Below are 23,209 nucleotides of genomic sequence, written 5' to 3' on the forward strand. Positions count from 1 at the left end.
GGTGGGGGAGATTTAATGGCTGAGAGTCTGTGGTGTTAATGACTGAATCATTTCAGCGCTTCATTTTATGTTATTTTATGACTTTCCAGTTGAATAGCTCCAGCACCAGTGAGGTGCAATATATCAAGCACATCAGGAATCTCCTGCATTGCTGCTTTGGACCCACTGAAGCTCTAACTCCCCATGTTTATTGACCTTTCCTGTTGAGACCTTGCTGCTGAAAGGATGTGACTGCTAAGAAGCTGCTTGATGTAAAGAGCTCAATATGCTGCAGAAGACACAAGCTTTAAATTGCTGATGGAAGAGCAATGTCCTCTTCCAGTACTGAAGGGGGTCACTTTTCGAGCCCACAGTGTGGTGGCTGATCCCCAGAACAGTGTCAGCAATAAAATCCATGAGACACTGTCACTGTTAAAGGTTTCTGTGCAGGGCTTACAAGGAGATGGAGACTGAGTAGTGAAATCTGGTGGTGCTCATTGGTCCAAACTTTCATAGCCGCTGCATTTGCCACACAATTTTAAGATTTAAATAAGTGCTGTGACACTCCCAGATGAAGGTATGATGACTTATACCTAACAGAACGGGACAAAAAGCAGAGAAATTACTCCAAAGTTCTGGTTTCTCAGAAAGGATAATTTCCTTGGTCAAGTGGAATTCTCAATTGCTAAAAAACAGAGAGTGAATTTTCAGGTAGCTACTTTACGCCAGGTTTGGTGGTGTAGTTGCATTTGAATTTCAAGAACCTATCTGGAACAGATACAGCTTCTTTAGAATAAAGTAGTTTTTAAAATCCCTCTGCAAACAGTGAGGCTGCAGATGTTGCACATGTAGTTAAAAGAGAGGAGAAAAAAAGTAATCCCATCTGGCAGGAGGCTGAGCACATACTGTTCATCAGAACATTTTATCTACTCCAAGAGATTGGAGTTTCACATTCTCAAACATCTCACATCTTAAGGTCAGGGGAAGACGAATGCAATTTTTATTTTTCAGGGAGTTCTGTTAGTTTATGATCTAACCTCCTCTGTTCCCTGACCTGCTGCAGTTACCAGCCAGCATTTCAGTGGATGTTTCCTTGCTAACTCGTGGAGCTACAGCAGCAGCTGTAATTCCTGCACACATCACACATCTCAGTGTCTGTAGGTGTAGATATTCAGCTGGGTTTGTAAAAAGCACTGCTGCAGCTGCCTCTCAAGTCCAAAACAAACTTGCAAACAAACACACAACAGTCAACCACATGGAATATGGATATTTTCTATCTGGCATTGTAATGTAATAAAATGTAGTAGCAAACTTCTTCACAGAAATCTAATTTTTAGCAGAGCCTGAGAATGCTTCCCACCTACCCCGTCTTTCACTTTTAGCCCTTCTCTCCAAATCCTGTCCCATGGAAAGCTTGAGAAAGCAAGGTATAAATAAAAACATGAGGTGAGATGCTCCTAATCCCATGAGAAATCAAATTTAGATTGAAAAAGAAAAAGTTTTCAAGATATTTGTCAGAGCTAGAGCAGATCTATCCATGCACTAATAATCAAGCACAGCAGAATTCTGTGCAACTCTTTCACCCAAAGGCAGTTAAGAAAAGGACTGATGGGAGTAATCACAGGCAAAAATGCTCAGTACTTTGGGACTCTTAGCCACTGAAATGTGAAGGGAGAATGGGATCAGGGAAGTTTTGTAGAGCTGAGTCTCTTGGGAAACATTCCTGCTGTGTGCTGGCATTTTCCTCTTGGCCAGGGGACTGCAGCAGCAGAGAGGCTGTAACATTGGGCTGCAGTCCATGGTGCCACTGCTGACAAATCCACTCATTGCAAGATTTATCAGCCTAAACTGTTTGATAGAAGTTTGAGTTCATGAGAGACAGATACATGGAAACCAAAAGACAGGGTTTTTTTTGTTGGTTTTTTTTTTCCCTTTGTATGTTATTTTTACCACTTGTCTTTGCATTAAGCCCAGGAGCTCCAAAGCTCCAATTTGTGCCAGACCAAGAGGCAGCCTTGCATGGCTGCACCTTGCAAAGGAGCTCAAAGGAACCTTCCTGTGCCCTTCTCCTTGTGCCATTGAAGGAGTGGATGTTTTTGTTTTAGCTGCCCTTTATGAGCGCCCTCCACTTCATCTGTGTCTCTCAGTTTAAAATGTTGAGCTCCAAAAATGGATGAGAATTAAGAGACTGCACTCCCAGTGATGTGATTTGCCTCACCCCCAAGGAACATGGGGATTTTTCCTCTTATGTGAGACTCCTTTCAGCACCTCTGAAGCTGCTGCTTGGGGAAATGATAAACCCAGCCTTTATCTAAACAGCTTGGTGCCTCCTATGCATTGTGGGGAATTCACCTGTGTTAGTAGATAGTTTTATTGGAAGGATGGAGGGTGTCTGAAGTACTCTGAGTTTGATTGGTTTGTTTATTTTGCTTTAAAATGGGATTACCTCCTACTGTCCTCTCTCCTATCACACTGCAACACTGGCAGCAGCAGGACATTGCTGGGCTCAGTGTGCTGCAGCTCTTAGTGTTACAAAAAGGTAATCTTCTAAATCTAAATATCTTTATTTTTCCTTTACCTTAGCTTGGTATTGCCAGTTTGGACATCCTATATTCTTTAGAGTGCAGACTTTATCAGGGAGATACAATCCACAAAATATTTGTGGTCCTAATTCCCAGAGACACAAGTTATAACTGGAAAGTCAGCACCTCACTGGATCAGTTCAGCTTATCAGGCAAGGTGAAAAATGGGCATGTCTTAATAAATTCAGACTGCTTTTATTTGTTTTATATCACAAATAAAGACAGTGCCTTTTGAAAGGAAAAGTGGCTCCAGTTTTGTGAAGAAAATTTGAGTATAAAGAAATAAACAGTGAACACTGGGCCACTCCAAAGGTAACCCAGTGAGAGTGTTCCACACGAAATGAATACCAGCATTTTTCAGCAGACAGAATCCAGTCTCTCCAGGGAGATGAAAAAAATATTCCCTTTAAAAAGGGGGAGAAAAAAGGTTATTTACACTGCCAGCTGTCCTAGCTAGCTTCTGTCTGCCTAAATTTCAAATCAAATGAAGTCATACAGCAACGTACAGATGGGTGACAATGTGGAAGATTGAATTTGTATCTGCTAGCCTTATTATCTTTCCTTCCACAGCTATTTCTTGGGCAAAAAAGTTGCCCAGCTCTCTGTAGTAGCCAAGGTGTGAAGATTAGTCCTAATGCACTTTTGAGCAACTTTAATCTTGCTTTTATACACAAATTAATGTCTGCTTTGAACACAGGCACAGTCCATCATGTTTTGCTTCCTCAGAAAAGCTGCTGCATGTTTAATCTCCCTACACTAAGGGACAAAAGGCAGCCACATGTCATTTCTAGGAGCTGCCCAAGGAGTATGTGCTGCCTGTCTGCCTGACGTGGCCGTGGTGGCAGAGCTTTGATCTTTGTGCTGAAGGAGGGCACACAGAGAAACAGAGGCTCACAAAAAATGGGTGAAGAGTTCTAAAGTACCCCTGAAATGACTGTGGGGAGCCACAGCTGGCTCCAGCTGGAAGGCTGCACTAGGGCTGGTGCTGTGTTTGATTTCCCTCGTGTTCCCCTGTTCTGCTGTCGAGGATGCGAGGGCAGGGCTGGCAGCCTGCCACAGCACACCTGTGTCAGCATTAAAACAGGGAATTTGTGCACAAATGGTGTCACTGAGAGAGAAGCAGCCACTCAGGGGTGTGCAGGGAAGGCCAGTGGCAATGGCACCTCCTGTGTGCTGCTGGGTGCACAAGAGCAGCCAGAGGAACCAGCAGGACAGAGCTCCACATTTCCTTCGGGTATTTGGGGTAGAGAAAGCTGCAGAGAAGCTTTTACCTGGTGGGTAAAACTGTTAAGGCTGGTGGCTGGCTGTACATATTTGCTGTTTTATGGCTTCCTCCCCTGTCTGCTGCCAGTGTGTGAGCCTTGGTGAGGGGCTGCCTCTCCGGCCTCGCTCCTGGCTCAGGGCACTGGGGCAGCCTCCAGGCAGGGAAAGGAAGCTGTCTCTCTCCAATTTCAGCTTTCATAAAGTGCTGTTCAGGAGCAGGGCTGTAGATATTTGCAAACAAAAGGAGTTAACTTTTGGAAATCTTTCTGTCCCGTGGAAAGCAGAGCTGGGAAAGCTGGCTGAGTGTCAGCAAATGGTGCCCAGCAGCTGTGGGATGCAGCACAGAGATGCTGAGGTGATGACTGCTTTGCAGGTTGAGTGCACTAATATGTTCTGGAAGAGATCTGTGAATCTGAACCTCAGATAAGCCAAAGTTTGCAGAAGTGTCTTCAACTCTGTGAGGAGTAGTGCTGAAGCTTGAGAAACAGGGAGCACAGATTATAGAAGTGCATAAACCGTGGAAAAACACAGCGCAGCAACTTTTATTTAATTGCATGATATAAAATTGATTCCTCTGTACCTGAGTTTTCTGTTCTTTACAAATCCTCTCCTTCCATTTTAAACACAGTTTAAACAGCCAGTGGCTCAGCTGGGGAGTGGATATTGTGAGTACCACGGGACTTACACTGCTGCATATATTGTTGCTATAAAGCTTTAAATGGTAAATCACTGCCATGATTAAGACTGTAAAAACCCATATAATAAGCACAGCTTTTAGTTATTTACCATACTACTAAAAAATATTTTTAAATATCACTGGAACCAGCTATAAAACTTTGTGGTACCAATTTAATGGTGTGATAAAATCAGTAATATATATTTTGGGTCATAGAGAGAGAACTGAAGAGGGACAGATTTTATGCAGGATATTTTTTAATGGTTGCTGGTCTTGGACTTGTAAATCTGGTACTGAATTACGAAAATCACGACTACAGCACAGTGTTAACATTTACACTTGTTTATGTGACAGAGGCAGTTATAGTACACACTGCATGGCTGTGAATAAGGAGTTACACTCACTGCAAAATGAACCTGCTGTTGTTGCGAGTAGAAAAAGACAATCTTCGAAGTCAGAGCTCATTCCTGGGCTTGGTGATCTCTGCTTATCAGAGAGAGGTGGCTGCTGTGGGGTGAGACAAAGCTCCTTTTGTCTGGAGCCTTGGCAGTGACACTGACTTTCAGCCTGTGACTCACAGCAGAATAAACACATCCTACTGACTGCAGATTGTCTGCTCCTGTTCTGCAGACCCCACCATGGCTCTCTGAAAGTCTGGCACTAGGTTGTATCTCCTGGAAAGACAGCTGCTGGTTCCAGCACATCTTTTCCCCAGTGAAACCAGTTCTTGCCCAGAAGCTGTGTCTCCCTGGGGGTTGAGGGGGTACAAGGAGAGCTCAGAGCTGTGCTGTGCAGAGCAGGGGAGGACTGGGCAGCTCCCAGCCCAGCTCTGGCACAGACCTGCTCTGGGAAGGCTTTCCCAGCAGCTGGGGTCTGTTAGAAATGATTTGCAGAGTGGCTGTAGTGCAAGGGAGTGTGACTCCTCCCCGAGTGGAGAATCTCACATTTAGTTCATAATCACATAAAATCTGTTCTGAAATGAGCTTAGGAGTGCCTGAGGATTTATGTCCTGTCCACTTCCCAGGACAATGGAGCACAGATCTATCTCTCAGGTAACAAATTAGTGAATGGCAAAATGATAGAGGATTTCTTCATTTTCATCCAGTTGGTCTGCAGCTTGGATGATGCTTTGTAATATATAGCCACAACACAGCTCTGCAAATAACTCATAGCTGTGGTTGTGCCTGTAGATGCTGTGTAATTTAAAGGATAATTAGGGCTCAAATTTCAGCAGAAGATAAATGTTGCAATAATGTCACCTTGTACCTGTAGAGCAGCTTTCATCTTGGAGGCATCCTGCTTGCCTAGAGAAAGGTGCTCAGAAATAAATGTGACCATGTTCCTGGTGGGAACGGGCAGCCAGGCTCACAGGTGCAGAGCTGGCTTTTCTTCCTGCAAATGGAAGATTTAATAGTGCTGCTGGGGACTAATCTCTGCATTCTCATGGAAATATTTTGTTTAATTAATATTGGTAAATATTTAAAGCAGACATAATTATTAACTTTCATAGTAAAATATCTATATATTTACTAGCTATCACAATGATACTTTTTTCCTGCTACTTATTATAACCATGAATAATGAGTGAGGGCATAGTCCATTGACTTCTGCTGAATCCTGTGCTCTCAGTCAGCTGGAAAAGGATTTGTCTCAGCTGATTTTCTCTAAGCAGGATTCTCTTTGTAACTGAGGAAGAAACAGGCTATTCTAGGGTGCTGTCCTTTTCCTTAGGTAGGCATTGGACACAGACCAGGCAGTGCTGGAAATGCTGCAGTTTCACTCAATTTGCCATAAAGATATTTAGCAGAAAATGAGGTGAGAAACTCTGAAATTAATCCCATAATATAATCCTACTTGATAACACAAAATCATAAATGTACATATATTTTGGAGATGAATGCACTACTACTGGGAGTACAAATGCTATGAACACTTTAAATACAGTGAATTTTACTCCTGTGAGTATGCCAAACGGAGGCACAGGAAGCTCCCAGAGCCTTCCATGCAGGCTCAGGGATAGAGATGGATACAAAGTTTGACCTAAGACCTTGGAAAAGGCTTGAAGATTTGGAGCAGTAAAGTTACACAGAGTAAGTTTATGGTTTAAGAAGAAATACGTTTTAAGCAAGCAAAAATATGCTTTACATTAGTGAAAAAATGAGCAAAAAAGGTGGAAAAATTTAAAGTTTGGCAATAGAACTTGTTCCAGAGTTAGGAAGTTTGAGATGTGGCAGTGTAGGTTTGTGTAGTGTTTTATGGTTGGATAAAAAAAGCCAATGATTGATGTAAGAACTTATTATTGGGCTTTGTGGAAGTAGTTGATTGGCTAAGGAACACATATAAGGCATTGTAACTAGAATTACTTTGGCTTCTGATATGATGGCATTGGCTGTAAGAGCTTTAATGCCTCACCCTCACATGAGACTGCAATAAACCATCTTTTACAATGTCTCTCAGATGTTCCCATCTCATCAATCCCAATATGTCAGCAGTTGTGCATCAGTGAATATCATTTCATACCACTTTATTAATTTTTGTACACATGAGGTCTGGTTGGTTCCAAAGCCATGTTTCACGTGACTCAGGATAGAAGGATAGATATTTGTCTATACTTAGCTCTATTTCCTATACCACATTCATTTTTAGAGGTCAAGGTTTGAAATGTTCATTCCTGGGCACAGCTCAGAGCAGACAACAAGTGCAGTGGAATTTCAGAGCAGGGATGCCAACAAAGTAGGCAGCAGATGAAAATTGGTCTTCAGGCTGTCACTTCCCTGCCAGGGAGCCCTCCCTGGCCCCTGGCAATCAGCCATTTCATTAGTGCCATTTAAAATTCTGCTAAACACCCTACCCTTAATCTGTGCAAGATCCTGCTTTGGAGGCCCTGCTTCCCACATGATGAATTATACAGTTAATTTCTAATGTATTTATCAGTCAGTTTGCTTGTCTGTCCTGAAAAGGGGAAAAGGCTCCTGAGAGCTCTCCTCTTTATCACTGCTGCATGAACAGCTGCTTCTTGCTAATTTCTTTGTGGAATTATTAAATTCTTTGTGAAATCACCTTTTAAGGTGGTGAATACTTAGTGTAAGAGATTTTTATGAAAAAAACTGTTTTTTTACTTATAGACCTACAACTCAATAAAAGAATGTTTTTTCTAGGGCAGCAAAAGATACTGAAGGCTTCTGGACTATGGAGGTTCCAGATACCATTCATGGCTACCACTTACTTTTATTGCTTCTGTGGCCCTACTTGAGTTGCTTTTGTCAGAAGAGCTGCACAGAATTCAGTGAGAGCCTGTTGATTTGCATTAAGAAGCCCCAGTCACTCCACCAAGCAAGTTGCCCTGGTTTCAGAGTAACCAAAATGTGAAATTTCATACCTGCCATACCAGTCCTGAGCACAGATATCAAAAGCATCCAGATCTTTTTAGAATAATTGTTGCAATATTGATAATAAGCTCTGCTTCCCTCAAGGTAATTGCTTTTAAACAACCCTTTGTCTTGTCTAGAAGTAACCTTGAGTTTTGAAATATTTTTTTTTTGCCAGGTTTTTTTGCTCAGAAAAAACAGAACAAAACAATAAACATGATCCACTCAAACCCATCTTGGATGAGCAAAGTGCTGTGTGCATCCTAACCTCTCTCAGCATCCTTTGTGCAAAACATGTTCTTGCATAGATTGCAGTTCACATCATCAGGATATGTGTGTGAGGCTTTATGCACAGAAATAAATCTCATTGTAGCTTTCAATACTCTATTCAGCTCTTTGACAAAATTAAGAGGTGGGAAATCAGTTTTATTATTCAATAAATCCAAATTTAAATCAGGCTTTTGCTCTACTACTACACATTTCTGGAAGCTGGAGAAAACCTCCACCAGAGATGGAATAAGATTCTAGGAAAGGAACTGCCAAAGAGGAGAAAAAGGCTGCCCCTCTGTGGCACCATGGAAATTTGAAGAGATTTTCCCATTGGAAGCTCTGCATTTGTCATTTGCAATAAATTATAATAACATCCTTCTTTATCCATCACAAGCAGGAATGGATTTGCTCTTGGCCAGAAGTCCTGGCTCAGGAAGTGACCTTCTTAATTTATTCATTGTGAAGTGTGCAGAATACATGCTGTATGAGCTGAAATGGCCAGAATAAACCCTTTCCCCACCCAAGAGAAATGTGTGTGCTCCATATTGCAGCAGGAAAATGCAGGCACATTCCAGAACCAGTGGACACACCCTTCAATTCCAGGTGACTTATATAATATTAAAAAGTTCTCAATTAACTGTTTCCCATTTAAATAACTGCTAGAGAGGACAACATTAATATTATATTTACTTCTCTTTTATTTCTCTTTTACCTAAATGGTGGATTAAAAAGTATAGAATTGCAGATAACAAAGCTTGAGTTTTGTCATAAAAATGTAGCAAGTGCCTTGTTATACAGTGGGGAACTACAGCAAGCCCAGGCAGGCAGGAAGAGGCTCTGAAGGTGAAAATACAATGGAGTTGTTTTCACTTTTCATCTTTAACCTTGGCAGGAGGTGTTGGCTTTGGAATCTTTTGAAGCACTGTGGGACAGGCCTCATTAATTCTAGCCCCTTAATTTTCAGAATACCAAGGAAGTAGAATGAAAAAGTGAAATGAGCACAAAAGAAAGTTAAAAAGGATTATAAACAGATTACAGGCCAATTTCATCTTCAGAAGAGCACCTCTAATGTGCCTAAACTGGAAGCTGAAGAGGTTGATTAATGAATGTAGAACCATTTCTAGATGAGCATTTATTTTAAATGCTTCAGACTTAATTCTTATTTGTATAAAACAAATTTAGGACACTTTGCAGGTCATTTATGTCCAAGTCTTTACACCAGAGAAAGCCTAAGAGAAAAGTCTTTCAGTAGGGAATAAAAAGAACTGTATTTTTAATCATAAATGACTGTATTTCTGATGTGCACTCAGTGTCAAAATGTGTGCCAAAAGATGAGGTGTGATTTGAAGGATGGTAGAAAACACAAAGATTTAAGAAAATTTTTCCTCCTTTCAGAAGTGGTTGAGAACAGTATCGATAATAAAAAGAATAATAAAATATGTGGATAAAAAATGTGCTTTGCCTATCTCTACTCATGCCCTGGTTTGAGCCTCATTTTGATGGTATTGTGGCTCAGAATTTAGGCTGGAATATGAGTGGAACTGGCTTTGTACTGGATGGGCTGGCATCCGTAGCACAGGGGAGCTCTTCCACCAGGAATGCTGTAAATCAGATAAGGACCAGAGAAAAGGGCTGGAATTCTCCTGCTCCAAAGTCCTCAGTGCTGACTTGAGCAAAGAGAGCAGGAGGAAGCAAGTGAAGAGGAAGGCAAATACATGGCTGAATTTTAGTACTTGCAACACCACTGACTGTGTCCAGGAGCGAGGAAGGTTAATATTCCCTTAGCTCTTTCTGTGTGCACTCCCAGACCTGAAACATGAATGTCCTGGCAGATCAAGGGTGAGGATGGATACAGCTCAAGTGCAATTTTACACTGTGAATCCATAGAAACTTCGAATATACACATTCTAACTTTGACCTGGCTGCTTGTGGAGTATGGTTGTTCCTGTCTATGCACTCCATTATTCCTAGGAAGTCAAACAATCCCAATAAATGTAAGTAGCTCCCCCACTGAAGGAGTGCACGTTATATCACACAGACCTGCACATGCCAGTGGTACCACATAACCCAGGGCCACAGGCTTTCTCTTGCTCAGGGCAGTTCCTGACTTTCACTCTTCAAATTCCCTTGAAGGTCAAAGCCGTGGAATCGGAGCACGTGTGAAATCTGAGATGCTGGTGGTAGTAACGTTAAACATATTCTGAAGTAGGACATGTGCTCTCTATTTTTAGCTGTAATCTTGGCTGAGTGGCAGAGTTAATGCACTGGTTAGAATCTGAATAAAACATGAGCCTTGTACTATGAGAACAATAATTTAGCTGTAATCTGATGCATGAAGTAATGAGTGGTAATTTTCTCTGGAGATGCAGTAAGTCACTGTGTACCTTAGTAAACGAGTGTGAATAGTTTGGTGAGCACATGGTGGTCATAATGGACTCATTTAGCCTCTTGTTGGAACCACAAAGACAAATGGATGGGCTACACTTGTCCCAGTGTCTTGCAGAAGATTTGCAGCTGGATGCAAAGGGAAGCATACATCAGTAAATAAAATGTGCTTATTTCAGAAAACTAATTGAGAATATTTATTTGTATCTTTATGGAAGGATTGTTCTCAGGAGACAGAACTGTGGTGTTTGTAACAGATTCCTCAGTTGCATAAATTTTGTTTTACCTCTGAAAAAGTAGCAACTTCCCTGAATTCATTTCTCATGGGTTGTCCTGGCAAAAGAGAATGTAAAGCCAAACATAATTTAACAATGGCTTACTTGAACGATAGGCATTGAAAGGAGAGCAGTGATAAGCACCCTGCATTTGCTGGCTAAACTCTAATCTTGGGGTAAGGGGGAAGGATCACCCTAAATCCCCAAACTGCCTCACAATCTCCCCTAACGCTTCTTATTAATGTTTCTTACAATTAATAAAGGAATTAGCAGTTAGAATTTTGGGGGACTGTGCAATACATCCATGTAGATTCTTGTAGAACCCTAAATACAAATCTTGCAGCTCAAATGACAGTTGCTTTATATACAAACTACTTGCATAAGCTTCTCTAAACCAAAGTTGTAAATAAATTTAGTGTCTACACTGGGTTTGCTCTAAAATGAACTCTTTTGATATTCTGGTCTCAGGTTCTTAATTCCTGCTAAATTCCCAGTCCATTTGGAGATCTCACTTTGTTTTCAGGCAGCAGCACTGCAAGGCACTGGTGGAAGTCTCTGCCAGCTCTGAACGGTCCCAAAGAGACAGAGAAAGCAGAGCCTGAAGATCCAAAGAGGAATTAATCTGTAAGTTAGGTCAATACATGCAGTTATTGCTAAGATCTGCTGGGTGTAAGCACCGAGCTCAGCTTCTTTCATGGCTCATTAAATATGGCAATAATCAAGTAAAGGTGAGGTGAAAACATCCTTTGCTGGGAGTGCAGAAAACAAGACACCACTCCACCTGTCTTAACTCTTGGGCAAGAGACAAAAAGTCCAGATTTCTCCCCAGCTGAGGGGTTCAGTCAGGTCTACTGTTTCTCTCTTTACATTGCAAATTGTCAAATATTTTTATTTTATTATATGCACATCATTGCTTTCAAACTTGTTATAAGGGGATAGAAACATGACAGGGTTTAAGCTGAGTTTGACTGAAATTTAGCTTCAATATATTTTGATCAAATTAAATAAATAGAGGTAGCATGACTTATTTATTCAGTCCCAGAAAAAAACCCACCCTGTTTTGTTTTTGCTTTTTAATAGAACAATATAAAAGAGGAACAATTCTAAATTTGAGCTAGAAGACAGTTGCAACAGAAGTTAGAAGTGAAATTGTTGTCAGCATCCTTTCAGTGAACAGTCCTCTGTCAGTGGCAATGGGATAGTGTGGTATGTAATTAAAATAGCATTGTATTTGATTAACTGGCTTGTGCAACCTGTGGGCTGTGATGGATGTGAAGCTGTAATTGTGAGTTTTGTTGCTTGTTACCCTGTTGTCCTTATTGCTGGAATTTCTGCCATGGTTCTCTAAGACAGTGCAGGGGGAGCTATGAATTTCAGTTCACAGAAAACAAGGATGAAATTCAAGTAATAAAGGAAACAGTGGCAACTTGGTCTTACTGATCATCTAAACAAACATTGAAATTTGGTAAAGGGAGACATTTGAAGATCTGCTTCTCTTCCTCTTTGCAGGAAAAGCACAAACCAAAGTCTGAGCTGATGTCAGGAGGTGCCCAGCATGGTCCTGGCTGAGTTCTGCTGCTGCTGCTGTGTGTGCATCTCTGCACCTGAGGGCTTCAAAGAGAACACTCAGGCTGGCTCCTCTCATCCTCAGGCTCTGTGCAGGGCCCAGCCCGGTGGCCTTGGAGTTCCAGCAGAGCCTGGTTCCTCTCACGGAGTCTGTGCCCATCTCCAGGGTGGTGATGGACCCCCCTGGTGTTCCCCAGGCCTTTGGGGACACCAGGTGTCCTGCAGGCTGCAGCTGGGTATTTCAGCTCACCCTGCTGAGTTTTAGCCATTCCTCTTTACACTTAAGTGGGCCCACAGGCCTGGCTCCACACATCTGTCAGGACTGGAGCCAAATTACTTCATTATGACTCAAGAGAAGTAAGAATTCGTTTGTTAATAGACTAGAGGCAAGTCTGATCTTAGGCTGGAGATGCTGGACACTGCACTATGAGGGGATGCCTTACTCTGCATTTATTTTAAGAGTAAGATTTTAGTTTTCTAATAGGAAAGACTTCCACAGGAAAGGAAATTATTTTAGTCCTCTCTTTCTGAGCTATTCTATTCTCCTCAAAACACATATTCCTCTCTCTTTTTTGTTTGTTTGTTTGTTTGTTTGTTTGTTTCTTCAGGGTGGAGGAAAAAAAGGAATTTCAAAATGTACTGCCCTCAGGTTTTTACCAAAATCAAAATTAAGAGGAAAAAACTTGAGTGAAAGATTTTTGTTTGGTTCAAAAAACGAATTTGGGATAAGAATGGCCAAGGGCTGTCTGGATACAGAACAGATTTTATAATGAAAAGGTGAAACCAAAGTTTGGTACTTTCTGCTCTCCACAGCTATGATGACAGAAACCTCATTTTGAGAACTCATTTGAAGAAGCTGATTACTTCCAAAGCCTTGGCTCCTCTATGAATTAATTAAATGATACTTTGGCAATTTGAAAAGTTCAGGAAAATGACTACTAATCAACAAAGTTGTTGAATTATTCAGTTGTCTCTAGTGATGAGGGTTGTGTTCCCCATGTGCTGGAGGGAGCCCCTGGGGAGTGGGGAAAGCTCACAAAGCCCAGGAAAGAGGAAGGGCCATTTCCTTCCTGGTTTAAGCTCTGAAATGAGGTGTGACCTCAGGAAAGCAAGCATCTGTCCAAATCTGAAATTGGGAATGAGTCACAAAAACAAAATAAAGCTCACTGCTGGTTTGGTCTACACTCAGTTGCAGCCCCCCAGTTTATTCCTTTGAAGTTTCCCTTGTCTTCTCTTTTATTTTTTATGGGTTTTTTAGCTGCCAAAGCTCAAGAACTCTTCCCCTGACCTTCCAGCATCTCATTTCCCAGAATACAGTGCCTTATCTTTGACAACTACATCATGTTCATCTCATAGAAATCAAGCAGAACATAGGTCTGCTTTAAGGTACATGCATGGAAAGAACAAAATCTTCTTATCTGTAAGACTTCTTCAGTTTTTATTTGTAGTTCTAGCTCTTTATTAAAGAATTTTCTTTCACATAGTGTTACAACCAAACTGTAGTCAAGGAATTACAAGAGGAAAAATATTGTGGATAAGGAAATATCAGAGCTGTGTCACAACAGGAGCTGCTTTCACTGTGGTGTTGTGCTTCAAAATTCCAAGTTTGCCAATTCAGAACACACATCTTGGCAAAGTTCAGCTGCTCTTGTCCCAGAACAGCTGCATGGAGGTGCCTCTTTGTGAGATTTGGCAGTAGCTGCAAGAATAAACCTCCTGCCCAAGCCCCTGGGAGATGAAAGAGCAAAGCCCTGCTCCCACCTGAGAGGCAGATCCGTCCAGGAGGTGCTGGATGTCAGAGGGACAGGGCAAGCCCTGAGCCTGCACAGAGTGAAGAGGGGCTCGAGTGCAAGAAGAAAAGATGTAAAGAAATACACAGGCAAAAAAAATTGGGAAGTGGGAGAGAAGGAAGTGTTTAGAAATGAATAACATCCTGTAAAGTAATATGGAAATGCCAGCAACAGAGATCAGGGAAAGGAGAATAGTGAAGCCTGAAGGTTTCAGGATTTGTTCAATATTACAGAGTAGCACAGGTCTATGCTGAGCTGCTCAGTGTAGACACAATGTGAAAAAAACAGAAAATAACCAGGGGAAACAGTTTATGGCCTATCTTTATGGTGAATTACATGGAGATCATCTGTAAGTACAGCTCAGTGTGGGATAAGGCACAATTCTTCTTTATTACATCCCCATAACAAGTCAAACAGCTCCATTAGGTGTCAGATAAACAGCTGTTAAAATAAGCTCTACTCTGTGTCAGATTCCCAGTCATGGACAGATTTGTTCCAGGAGGAGATGAGTCTCCAGTCCTTCAGGGGATGCTCTGAAGTCCATACCTTGTATTACCAGGGTGGGATGATACCTGGACAAGGGTTTTGTAGTGCTGGTGTAACCACATCTCACCTGTACCACATTCACCCTGTTCCTTTTCTTCTGCAAGACAGCAATGATGCAGATTAGACCATTTTTTACAGGACTCACAGTAGTAAATGGGAGTTCTTTGACCACACAGAGGGAATGAAATATAATTTGTCTCTAGGGAAACTCTACGTATTCCCTGGAGTTACACAGAGGAGAATCCAGTGTTCAGTATTTATAATGGAAGCAATTAGTACTGAAGCACAAATGTTTATAGCAAAATTCACTGCTGCTCATTTTAAACAGTTTGCAATTTGAGCTGTAGCAATTTAATTACATAGCAGAAATTAAGTTCTGATGGTGTCATTTGAGATTCTGGCTCTCCCTGTGTGCAGGACCAACCATCATCTCTAGAGAACTCCCACTGATGGTAGATCTGAGAACATTCAGCACCTTCCAGGATGTGGAGGGATGTGCTTGTTGAAAACAATCTGATGATGGTGCAATGGTAAAACCTGATGTAAAATGATTTCTGAATCTGTCTAGTTTTATGTAAGTTTCAAGCAAACAAGTGTGATTTCCTCCCCCAGCTGCACTATTTACACACTGCCACCCAAACACAACCTTTCAGGATTCCCTGCTAAAACCCTGCTATCTTCTGTGTCCAGCTGCTCTGGGTACCACTTCAGAACATGTAAATCTGAATGAAGGTCAAGAGTTGAGAGAGATTAAATAATTAATCTTCTAAATTAAGGAGAAAGCTACTTTCCTAGTAAAATAGCTTCACTGTAAAAGATACCTTTTCTTTATAATAACTACATAATCAGTTCCTAGAAAATGTTAGGAAGAGCTGAAGAAATATCTCTGTCTCTTGCTGATGTCCAGATGACTGCAGGGCCATCTCAGTGGTCAGCATGGCTTTCCTGTGAGGGAAACTTTGAATATCCCTCCCAGCTACAGTTAATAGGTTGTATGATAGATGTAATTAGTGTCCTGCTTAAGTGAGAGGTGTTGCTGAGCAGGCCTAGAGAAATAATTCAGTTTCTTAGAACAGCATGGATTTCCTCTGGGACTGAGTAAATTGGCCATGTGCAATCAAAGCTCGTGGAGCTGAGCCAAACTACTGCAGCTGAGCTTTCTGTGCACTGTGCTCTCTGAATGTCTGGGCTAAATAGTGATACTCAACATTCCACCTTGTTCTAGCCACAGCAAGAGCACATCTCTGGGTGAGTGTTTTGAGACCTGTTTCTGTGTGCTGTGGTGCTGAGCCTCCAGCACTGTGGGGATGCAGGGCAGCTCAGTGCTGCTGACCCCAAAGGGATCCCTTGAGCTCTCCTGCTGGGAGCAGTGACCTGAGCTGAGCTCTTGCACGTCCACAGCAGAGCATCCAGAGGCTGCTGTCCTGCTGCCTGCTCCTGGGGCGTCTCCTGAGGCAGGACATCCTCTTACTGGGAGTCAGATGAAGCTGGCTGGGCGGTGTTTAATGCACAGGGAGCCATTGCCTGAAGAGATTTCCCTCCTGGGAAGTGTCTGCACACAGCTGGTGGCTTCTCTGGTGCAGCATGGCAGGGACATGGGCTTGGGAGAGATGAAGGCAATGAGACTCTTCAGCTTTATTTGCCCTTTTCCATGGGAACAATGAATTAAGTCTGTGGAGTACAGTTAGGAAGAGCTTGTGCCCTGAATCCAAACAGCAGCACCTGCCTCTCTTTGTGTATGAAAACATGGAGACTCAAGAGAGTTCCAGCAACTTAAGTTACTTCTCCTATTTCTCTACACAGGACAGAATTCATTATCATTTTTTTTTTTTCTTTTTTCCTTTGTCCTCTCCAGAGTCTATTGTCAGGGAGGTTTATTTAGCAAAACCATTGACAAATATGCATATCTATTAACTGCCACATCATGTTAAGTCTCAGCTGGTCTGTTTTCCTCTGTCAAACTTAATTACAGTCCAGGAGACAATGTAACATGATACAAGTGACAAAAAATGACAGAACATGTCAAAACAAAATGTGTCAGCCCGAAATATCCAGAAGGCAGTTCCTGAAGCAAAGAAGTGATCCCACTCATCCCCCAGCTCCTCTCTCAGCTTCCTCTCCTACACAGATGAGTTCACAGTCCTCAGCTTGACTCACAACGTCTGAAAATTGAAATTGTTTTGTTTCCTGAATGCCTGTCAAATCAGAAGTCACATTCTGTGTATCATTTACTAAATGTCCTTTTTTGTTTTCTTGTATATTATTGTTCTATAGGGCAATTCCTGCAGCCTTGTTTACATCTGGCCTTGTTTCTGGCTCCTCGTTCTTGTCTCGCTCAGAGCTCTCTCCATCAAACCACCTCCTTCCACCAGACATCACATCTGCTCTCCTTGCTGCTGATCAGCATTAATGAAACACCCACCACTATCCTTTGGGCTTCATTCTTCTTGTCCAGGCAGTAAATAACCAAACTCTGAGAGCAGAACCATTGGCACTGGTTTGGGCTGGTGCTCTGCTGAAGCTGCAGTCGTAAGCTGGAGGCTGGAGCCGTGTCCTCACTGAGCAGTGCAGTCTGTGTAGGTGTTGGGACTAGGATGAGAAATTTGCTGCTAAATATATTTGAGGGAGGAAAGATTTTCTTCAATCATGTTAATGATGTCCTTATCATCAAGAAATATGTGAAACAGACAGATTCTTCGATAATGAATCTCTCCCTAAATCACTTTTGGACTCATTTTGAGAATTCACATTGTTGAGTGAATTGCAATTCAATTCCTATATGGACCAGCCTCCACTGAAATTTTGATTATAAAATGCTATATTTTAGAATGATTTCAGGGATTTGTATTTGTTTGAATAGGTGTCATGGATATTTATCAGGATTATCCCTTCAGAAAACCAGAGGTATACTCTCAAAATAATTCAGTGTTAGTCAAAACATGTGGGTTTTTCATGACTGAAAGTTCAAGGCTGAATTCTTTTCTAAAGGGAAACTTTGTTTCAACACCAGTTACTGATTTGTTGAAGTTTTCCAAATGATATTCCTTGAGCTGAGTTCTGCAGGAGTAAAAGCTCTTACTGTGTGATTATGTCATATCTGATTATGAAATTTCTCACCTTGGTTGTTCTCAGCTATTTGGGTGCTTTTCTTTCTGTTTTCCTTTGATGTTTGAATTGTCTGCAGTGCTAAATGAGGATTTTTTTTTTTTTTTTAATGCTTTATCTTTCTGGCTTTGAAATGAACCAGACTGACCTTTTTTTTTCATTTCATGCATTAATTGCCTGTATTTTATGCTGGCACTTTCTTAAAAGCTGCTTATGTCTTAACATTTTCTATGGTTATGCACTATTGACCCATACTGGGTATATAATTTTTATATCTTTTTCTTTGTATCTTTTATGTCTTAATCTCACTCCCAGAGATCACAAGTCTTCACAGCATTGTCCATGCTCTCCTCAATATCTGGGGACAATCTTCTTCTTTCATTAATTCCATTTTGTTTCTCCTTCACCGACAGTTGATTAAACATAATTTTTCTTATGTGAACATTCAGGAATTAATTCCTCTCTCTCCCAGAAGATTGAAGAAATCCATTAAGACCTTGGAGTCAATGAAAGTCCCTTTTATTTTCCTGAAGCAAAGGGAGAAAGACTGAAGGAAACAAACCAGTGTGCCCATATTTTGCAGTGCACGTACATGGGCTTAGTTTCAGCATAACCAAAAACTCATGAGCTGTGTCTGACAATCTGGAGAACATTTTAAGTGCTTTGAATTCCTTCCTGTGGTTTTGTGTCCCTAATTCCAGTGTAAATCTAATTTTGAAGTCGACCCTGCTTTAAGCATGGGGTTGGGCCAGATGCCCTCCAAAGGTCTTAGCCTTAAGTATTTAATGATTCTTATGTTGGTTTTAAAATATTCTACAGCATATTAATGTGGAATATTTTTGTGCCCATCACAGAGCTGCTGATCCCAATGTTGCTGCTTTGGCAGCTGCTCAGCACAGAGGTTTCAGAGCATGTTTTAGGTTATGTCATTAGGCTTGACATCTGCATCACCTCAGGCTAGTAGGAGTGAACAAACACTAAAAACCAGTGGTTTACCCCCTCAACAAGAGCAACAGCTTGTGGAATTACCTCAATGAGAGACACAGTGGATACAGGAGAGAAAAAGGTCGCTTGTGCATCTGGGATGATTTCTCTACAAAATTCAGTATTAATGCTCCATTATTGGAGCTCATGTGGAGTATGAGGGAGGGGAAATCACCTGCATTCCTTTCTTGGGAGAATAGATACGTTTTCAGGGGAATATACAATGCACTTGTATGAATCTGTGAGCATCCAGACACTGCAGAGGTCAAAGCACCCTCTGCAGTCAGCTCAGCTACACCCTAAAAATGGTTTCTGTCTGTCATTTTTGTGTTCACCAGACTGGCTTACATCCTTTTCCCACTGCATTTTCACTCCTCTTCTCTCCACTTTTCATTTATTCTAAAATATTTTGTCAGACCTAGGAGCTGTAAAAATGTAGGGAGCATGTGGATTCATAAACCTAATTTCTGTAACTTCCTTGGAAAGGAATGAATGTATAAGTGAGTATTTTGATTCATTCTAGAGAATGAATACCATTATGGGACTCTGAGTAGTGAAATCATGATTATTTCCAAGCACTGTCCTCTTCCTTTTCAGTCTCCCAGTCTGAAGGCTCATCCCTATGCCCCACTTTGAGTAAGAAGGCAGGTACATGTACATGTGTCATGTACAGACAGTGCCTCAGACCACCTCATGAAACAACAATCAGAAATCCAAACATTTTTGGAGTTAACTTTCTTTTTCAGTGTAAAATAAAAGAGACTAAGTATATTCACCAATTTCACTGATTTTTAATGAAAGAGAATTACTTACATTAATAAAATTTTGGTGGCATTTCATTAAGAGAAGCAGAAATTCCATGTATAATATACTTGATGGAGATAAAAATTTAGCAACACTATCCACCTGTTGGTGAGTTAGGACCAGGCAGATGGTGCAGTCACATCAGAGGAAACAGAGACTGTTAAAAGGACTGAGGATTTCAAGGACAGTCAAAGCTTTACAAGGTGAAATTCATTGTAAGCATGTGAGTGCTTCATCTTTGGTTTCAGCTGTTTGGTGAATGATTTTATTGTTCTGTGCTTCTTTCCAAAGGTCCAGCCCAATTTTCCCTTGGTCTAGATTCCCTCCCAGACCTTCACTTCATCCATCAGTAGGGTCTTGACATTTCTCCAAGGGGAATTGTTTGGGGTTTTTTTTTCCTGTAGAGTGATATTCTCTTTCCAGGCAACCTTGTTCTTGTCTAGGAAGGCTGTGATCATTTCCCTGGTTTTTTTCACGTTATGACTTGATATTTTCTCTCCTGATCTCTTTCCATTACCTAAGGGTCTGTTTTTCTTCCAAAAATGTTCTTGCCTTCTCTTGTAAATCTGTGATTATCTGGCTTGTCATATTCCTGAAATAAACCATTAGCTGAAGAAGAGAGATGATCTAAGAAATTGGGAAACCCTGAAGTATCACCTTGAAAGTGCCATTACCACAGGCCAGTTTGTGATGTGAAGAAAGAGCCCAAGATGACAGTTATGAAACTCCCTTAAAAGACAGAGCCATAATCCCCTCAATGACATTGCAGCGTGGAAAAGAATTAAATAAGTCTATTATCAAATTTATTTTTATTGTAACCCCTATAGGAATCCATAAGAAATATAGTGCTAGTTTGATGAAATCTAATAAGGACTGTAAAAATATAAAGTAGACAAAGTAATCATTGGAATTGTGTATTCATTTTATGTCCTTTGAAAAAGCACCTAATATGAATTTAAAGCTTAATTTTTCTCAGGGTAGGGGAAAAAGAGAATTTTGAAGGACAGCTTTGATGTAGGTTTTCCACAGTGCCTTGCTATTAGTCCTACACCAAATCTTAGAGTGAGATGTAATGATAGTTCTCTTTGGCAACAGAAAATAGTTTGCTTTTTCAGTGGGTTTGTTGTCATGGTTGCCTCCATGATGTGAAACGTAGAACTTATAAATGGAATCAGAAGTACTTCAGGCAGAGTTCCATGGTGTCAGTATTGATGCAGCAACCTTTATGTAAAGAATAAACTTTTGCTTAAATAGGATTTAGGGCTTGATGTAAGAATTGCTGGATGAAATTTTTATAGCTTATGATAAATGGGCCTGATTAGAGAATGATGGTGTTTGCACCCTTCAGATGTGTGGGTATCCACAGCTGGGATGGCGTCTGATGGAAATGAAACCCACTTGCAACAAACAAACCAACCTGCCAGGCTGCCTCAGACATTTCTGTTCCACAAGCTGTCTGGAGCAAGGCTGAGAAAGTGTTCTTTGATTTGCATTCCCTTTCTATGTATGCACTGTGAGCTGTGGCTGAGCTTATAAACAATTTTGGAAGTGGAGGTGGAAAGAGAAATGAAAGCAAAGAAAACCAAGCCAGGCCTTTGAGAGGTGCAGGCTGCAAAAGTTAGGAAGCAGATATTATCCTTCAGAAGTACACTTTATCTTGGCTCTTTATTTTCAGGTTTTGCTCTCCTGATTTAGGTTCCCTTTTTCTGTGAACCATACCAGTAGATTCTTTTCTGAGAATGCTTGGAGTCCCCGTGACTAAAGGGTCAATAACAGAGAAAATCTCTCCTGTTTGTTTTGCTTTTAATGTGCCTTGGAGCTCCTAAAAGCCAAAGGAGCACATCAGTCCCCCTCTTCCAGTCCCCTTTTCTTTTTTACCTTCCTGCCCATGCCAGTTTTATTGTTATCTTACTTAGCTCCTCTGTATCAGTTGCATGAGGTCTTGTTTTTTTTTTCTTTTTAACATGAAGAAAGTTCTCCAGACTCTTAATCCAAACTCATTCTTGTGCCCCTTCACAGCCCCCTCTGTGCATCCAGTTCTGTTCTGACAGTTCCAATGAGCTTTTGGGCCATCACCTGCAGGGATGCCACATCTGAGGCTGGTGGTGGTCGTGTGAGATCACTGCCTGTGCCTGTGGTGGCCTTAGAAGGGGCACAGGTGTAGGAATGGAACTGGGAAGAGTCAGTGGCTCCTTCTTGCAGCTGTTTCTGTTGGTGTGGGCAGTGCTAGGGGACAGCCTGTATGGCCTGAATGTTTTAGGCTGGTTACAGGGGCACTTTTCATCCTCACTGACATGGGCCTTGAAGTGCAGATGCCAACTTTCCAGGGAGTTAGAGCTGGGATGTTGAGAGACAGGATTTCCATGTAAAATGCAGCAGCACTGAGGAAGAGACACACACCCCACAAACTGAATTGATTGCACTGCCTTTAGGAGCTGCAGCAGCTGCACAACGTGCCAAGGGCACACAGAGCAAGGAAAACAAGAAGATTATATAATATTAAAATTATATAGGCAATATTAGTACAATCTCTTTAATTTGAAGTGTTCAGAAGAAACGTGGCTTTGGGACCAGTTTGGGATATGGCAAAACTGATAAAGTTTTCTTTGGACAGAAACAGCCTGGGAGGCAGAGAGAACTCAGGAGCTGGAAGCAGTGATGCTACCACTGTCCTCCATGTGTGACAATGTCCCCTCCTCCTCTGACAGTGTCAGCCAAGGTCTGTGCTCCCCCTGAGTGACTGTGCTTCTGATCTCGGGGCACACGGGACTGCTCATTCACCTCAGCTCCTGATTGCAGCTTCAGGAGTGACACAGACATTTCCTGCTGCTTTTTGAATGCCCTGGAGGAGGGGAGGTTTGCTCTGCTCCTCACCTTGTGCTGCAGAAGTCAGCAGCAGTAGCAGCCCCTAAATACAGATCCTTTGCTTAGGAATTTTTGCTCTTTTATTTTGACAGGGAGATGGGGGTAATTGCAGGTTTATATTTTTGTTTTTATGGATATGAAATTAGTCTGGAATGTCTATGATATATGAAGCTATGAACTTAGTTTGGCCACTAGGATACCGATTTTCCTCAGCCTGCTAATGCAGAGTTATGCCATTCTGAGGGACAGCAGCCTGAAACACTGAAAGAACCAAATCACTCTCTACAGACTTCTCAAATTGTGCTGTAAATGTGGCATTACTTGCTCTCCAGGTATTTCTCTTAGACACCATCTCTTTTGCTATTCTTCCCCACAGGGTCATTATCAGTTTTCTTACAATACATAAAAGCCATCAAGAAAACACAATGTTTGTAGGATTCCATTAAGGTTTTTATATTAATAGACACTTCTATTGAATATACTTCAGAAAAGAATGAATTAAAATGCCTCATTGTATCAGATCATCTTCTGCCTCTCTTCAGTGCTGCCAGGTTCTCCCTGCTCTCATTGCAGCACGTTTCCCTCATGCCCCGTGTAGTTACTTAAAGCTCTGCAAATGAATCTGTAAGTATACTGAAGGTTCAAAAGCTTTATGAGGAATTAAGGTCAATTATCAGCATTCTGTCATGTAAGTATTGTAGAAATTTATGGTCACAGACTAAATGTAATTCAGATTTTACAAAACACAGCT

General features: G+C 41.4%; 1 protein-coding gene across 4 annotated transcripts in view; it reads left to right on the top strand.

Annotated features, from left to right (window-relative positions):
* Window positions 1-5,417: 5,417 nt before the first annotated feature.
* LOC147650030 (uncharacterized) overlaps window positions 5,418-23,209 on the top strand; it is a 184,601-nt gene continuing 166,809 nt past the window's right edge. Inside the window, exons 1-3 of one of the 4 annotated variants that reach the window (XR_015277369.1) lie at window positions 5,476-5,552; window positions 11,322-11,422; window positions 12,308-15,487. The gene's annotated coding sequence lies outside the window, so the exon portion shown is untranslated. Of the gene's footprint in view, window positions 5,553-11,321; window positions 11,423-12,307; window positions 15,488-23,209 lie in introns of those variants that run through there. The other 3 variants (XM_086854514.1, XM_086854515.1, XR_015277370.1) reach the window with 3 other exon arrangements.

The sequence above is a fragment of the Cyanistes caeruleus genome, chromosome 17 (genome assembly GCF_971803275.1).
Source record: "Cyanistes caeruleus chromosome 17, bCyaCae1.hap1.1, whole genome shotgun sequence".
Classification (NCBI taxonomy): domain Eukaryota; kingdom Metazoa; phylum Chordata; class Aves; order Passeriformes; family Paridae; genus Cyanistes; species Cyanistes caeruleus.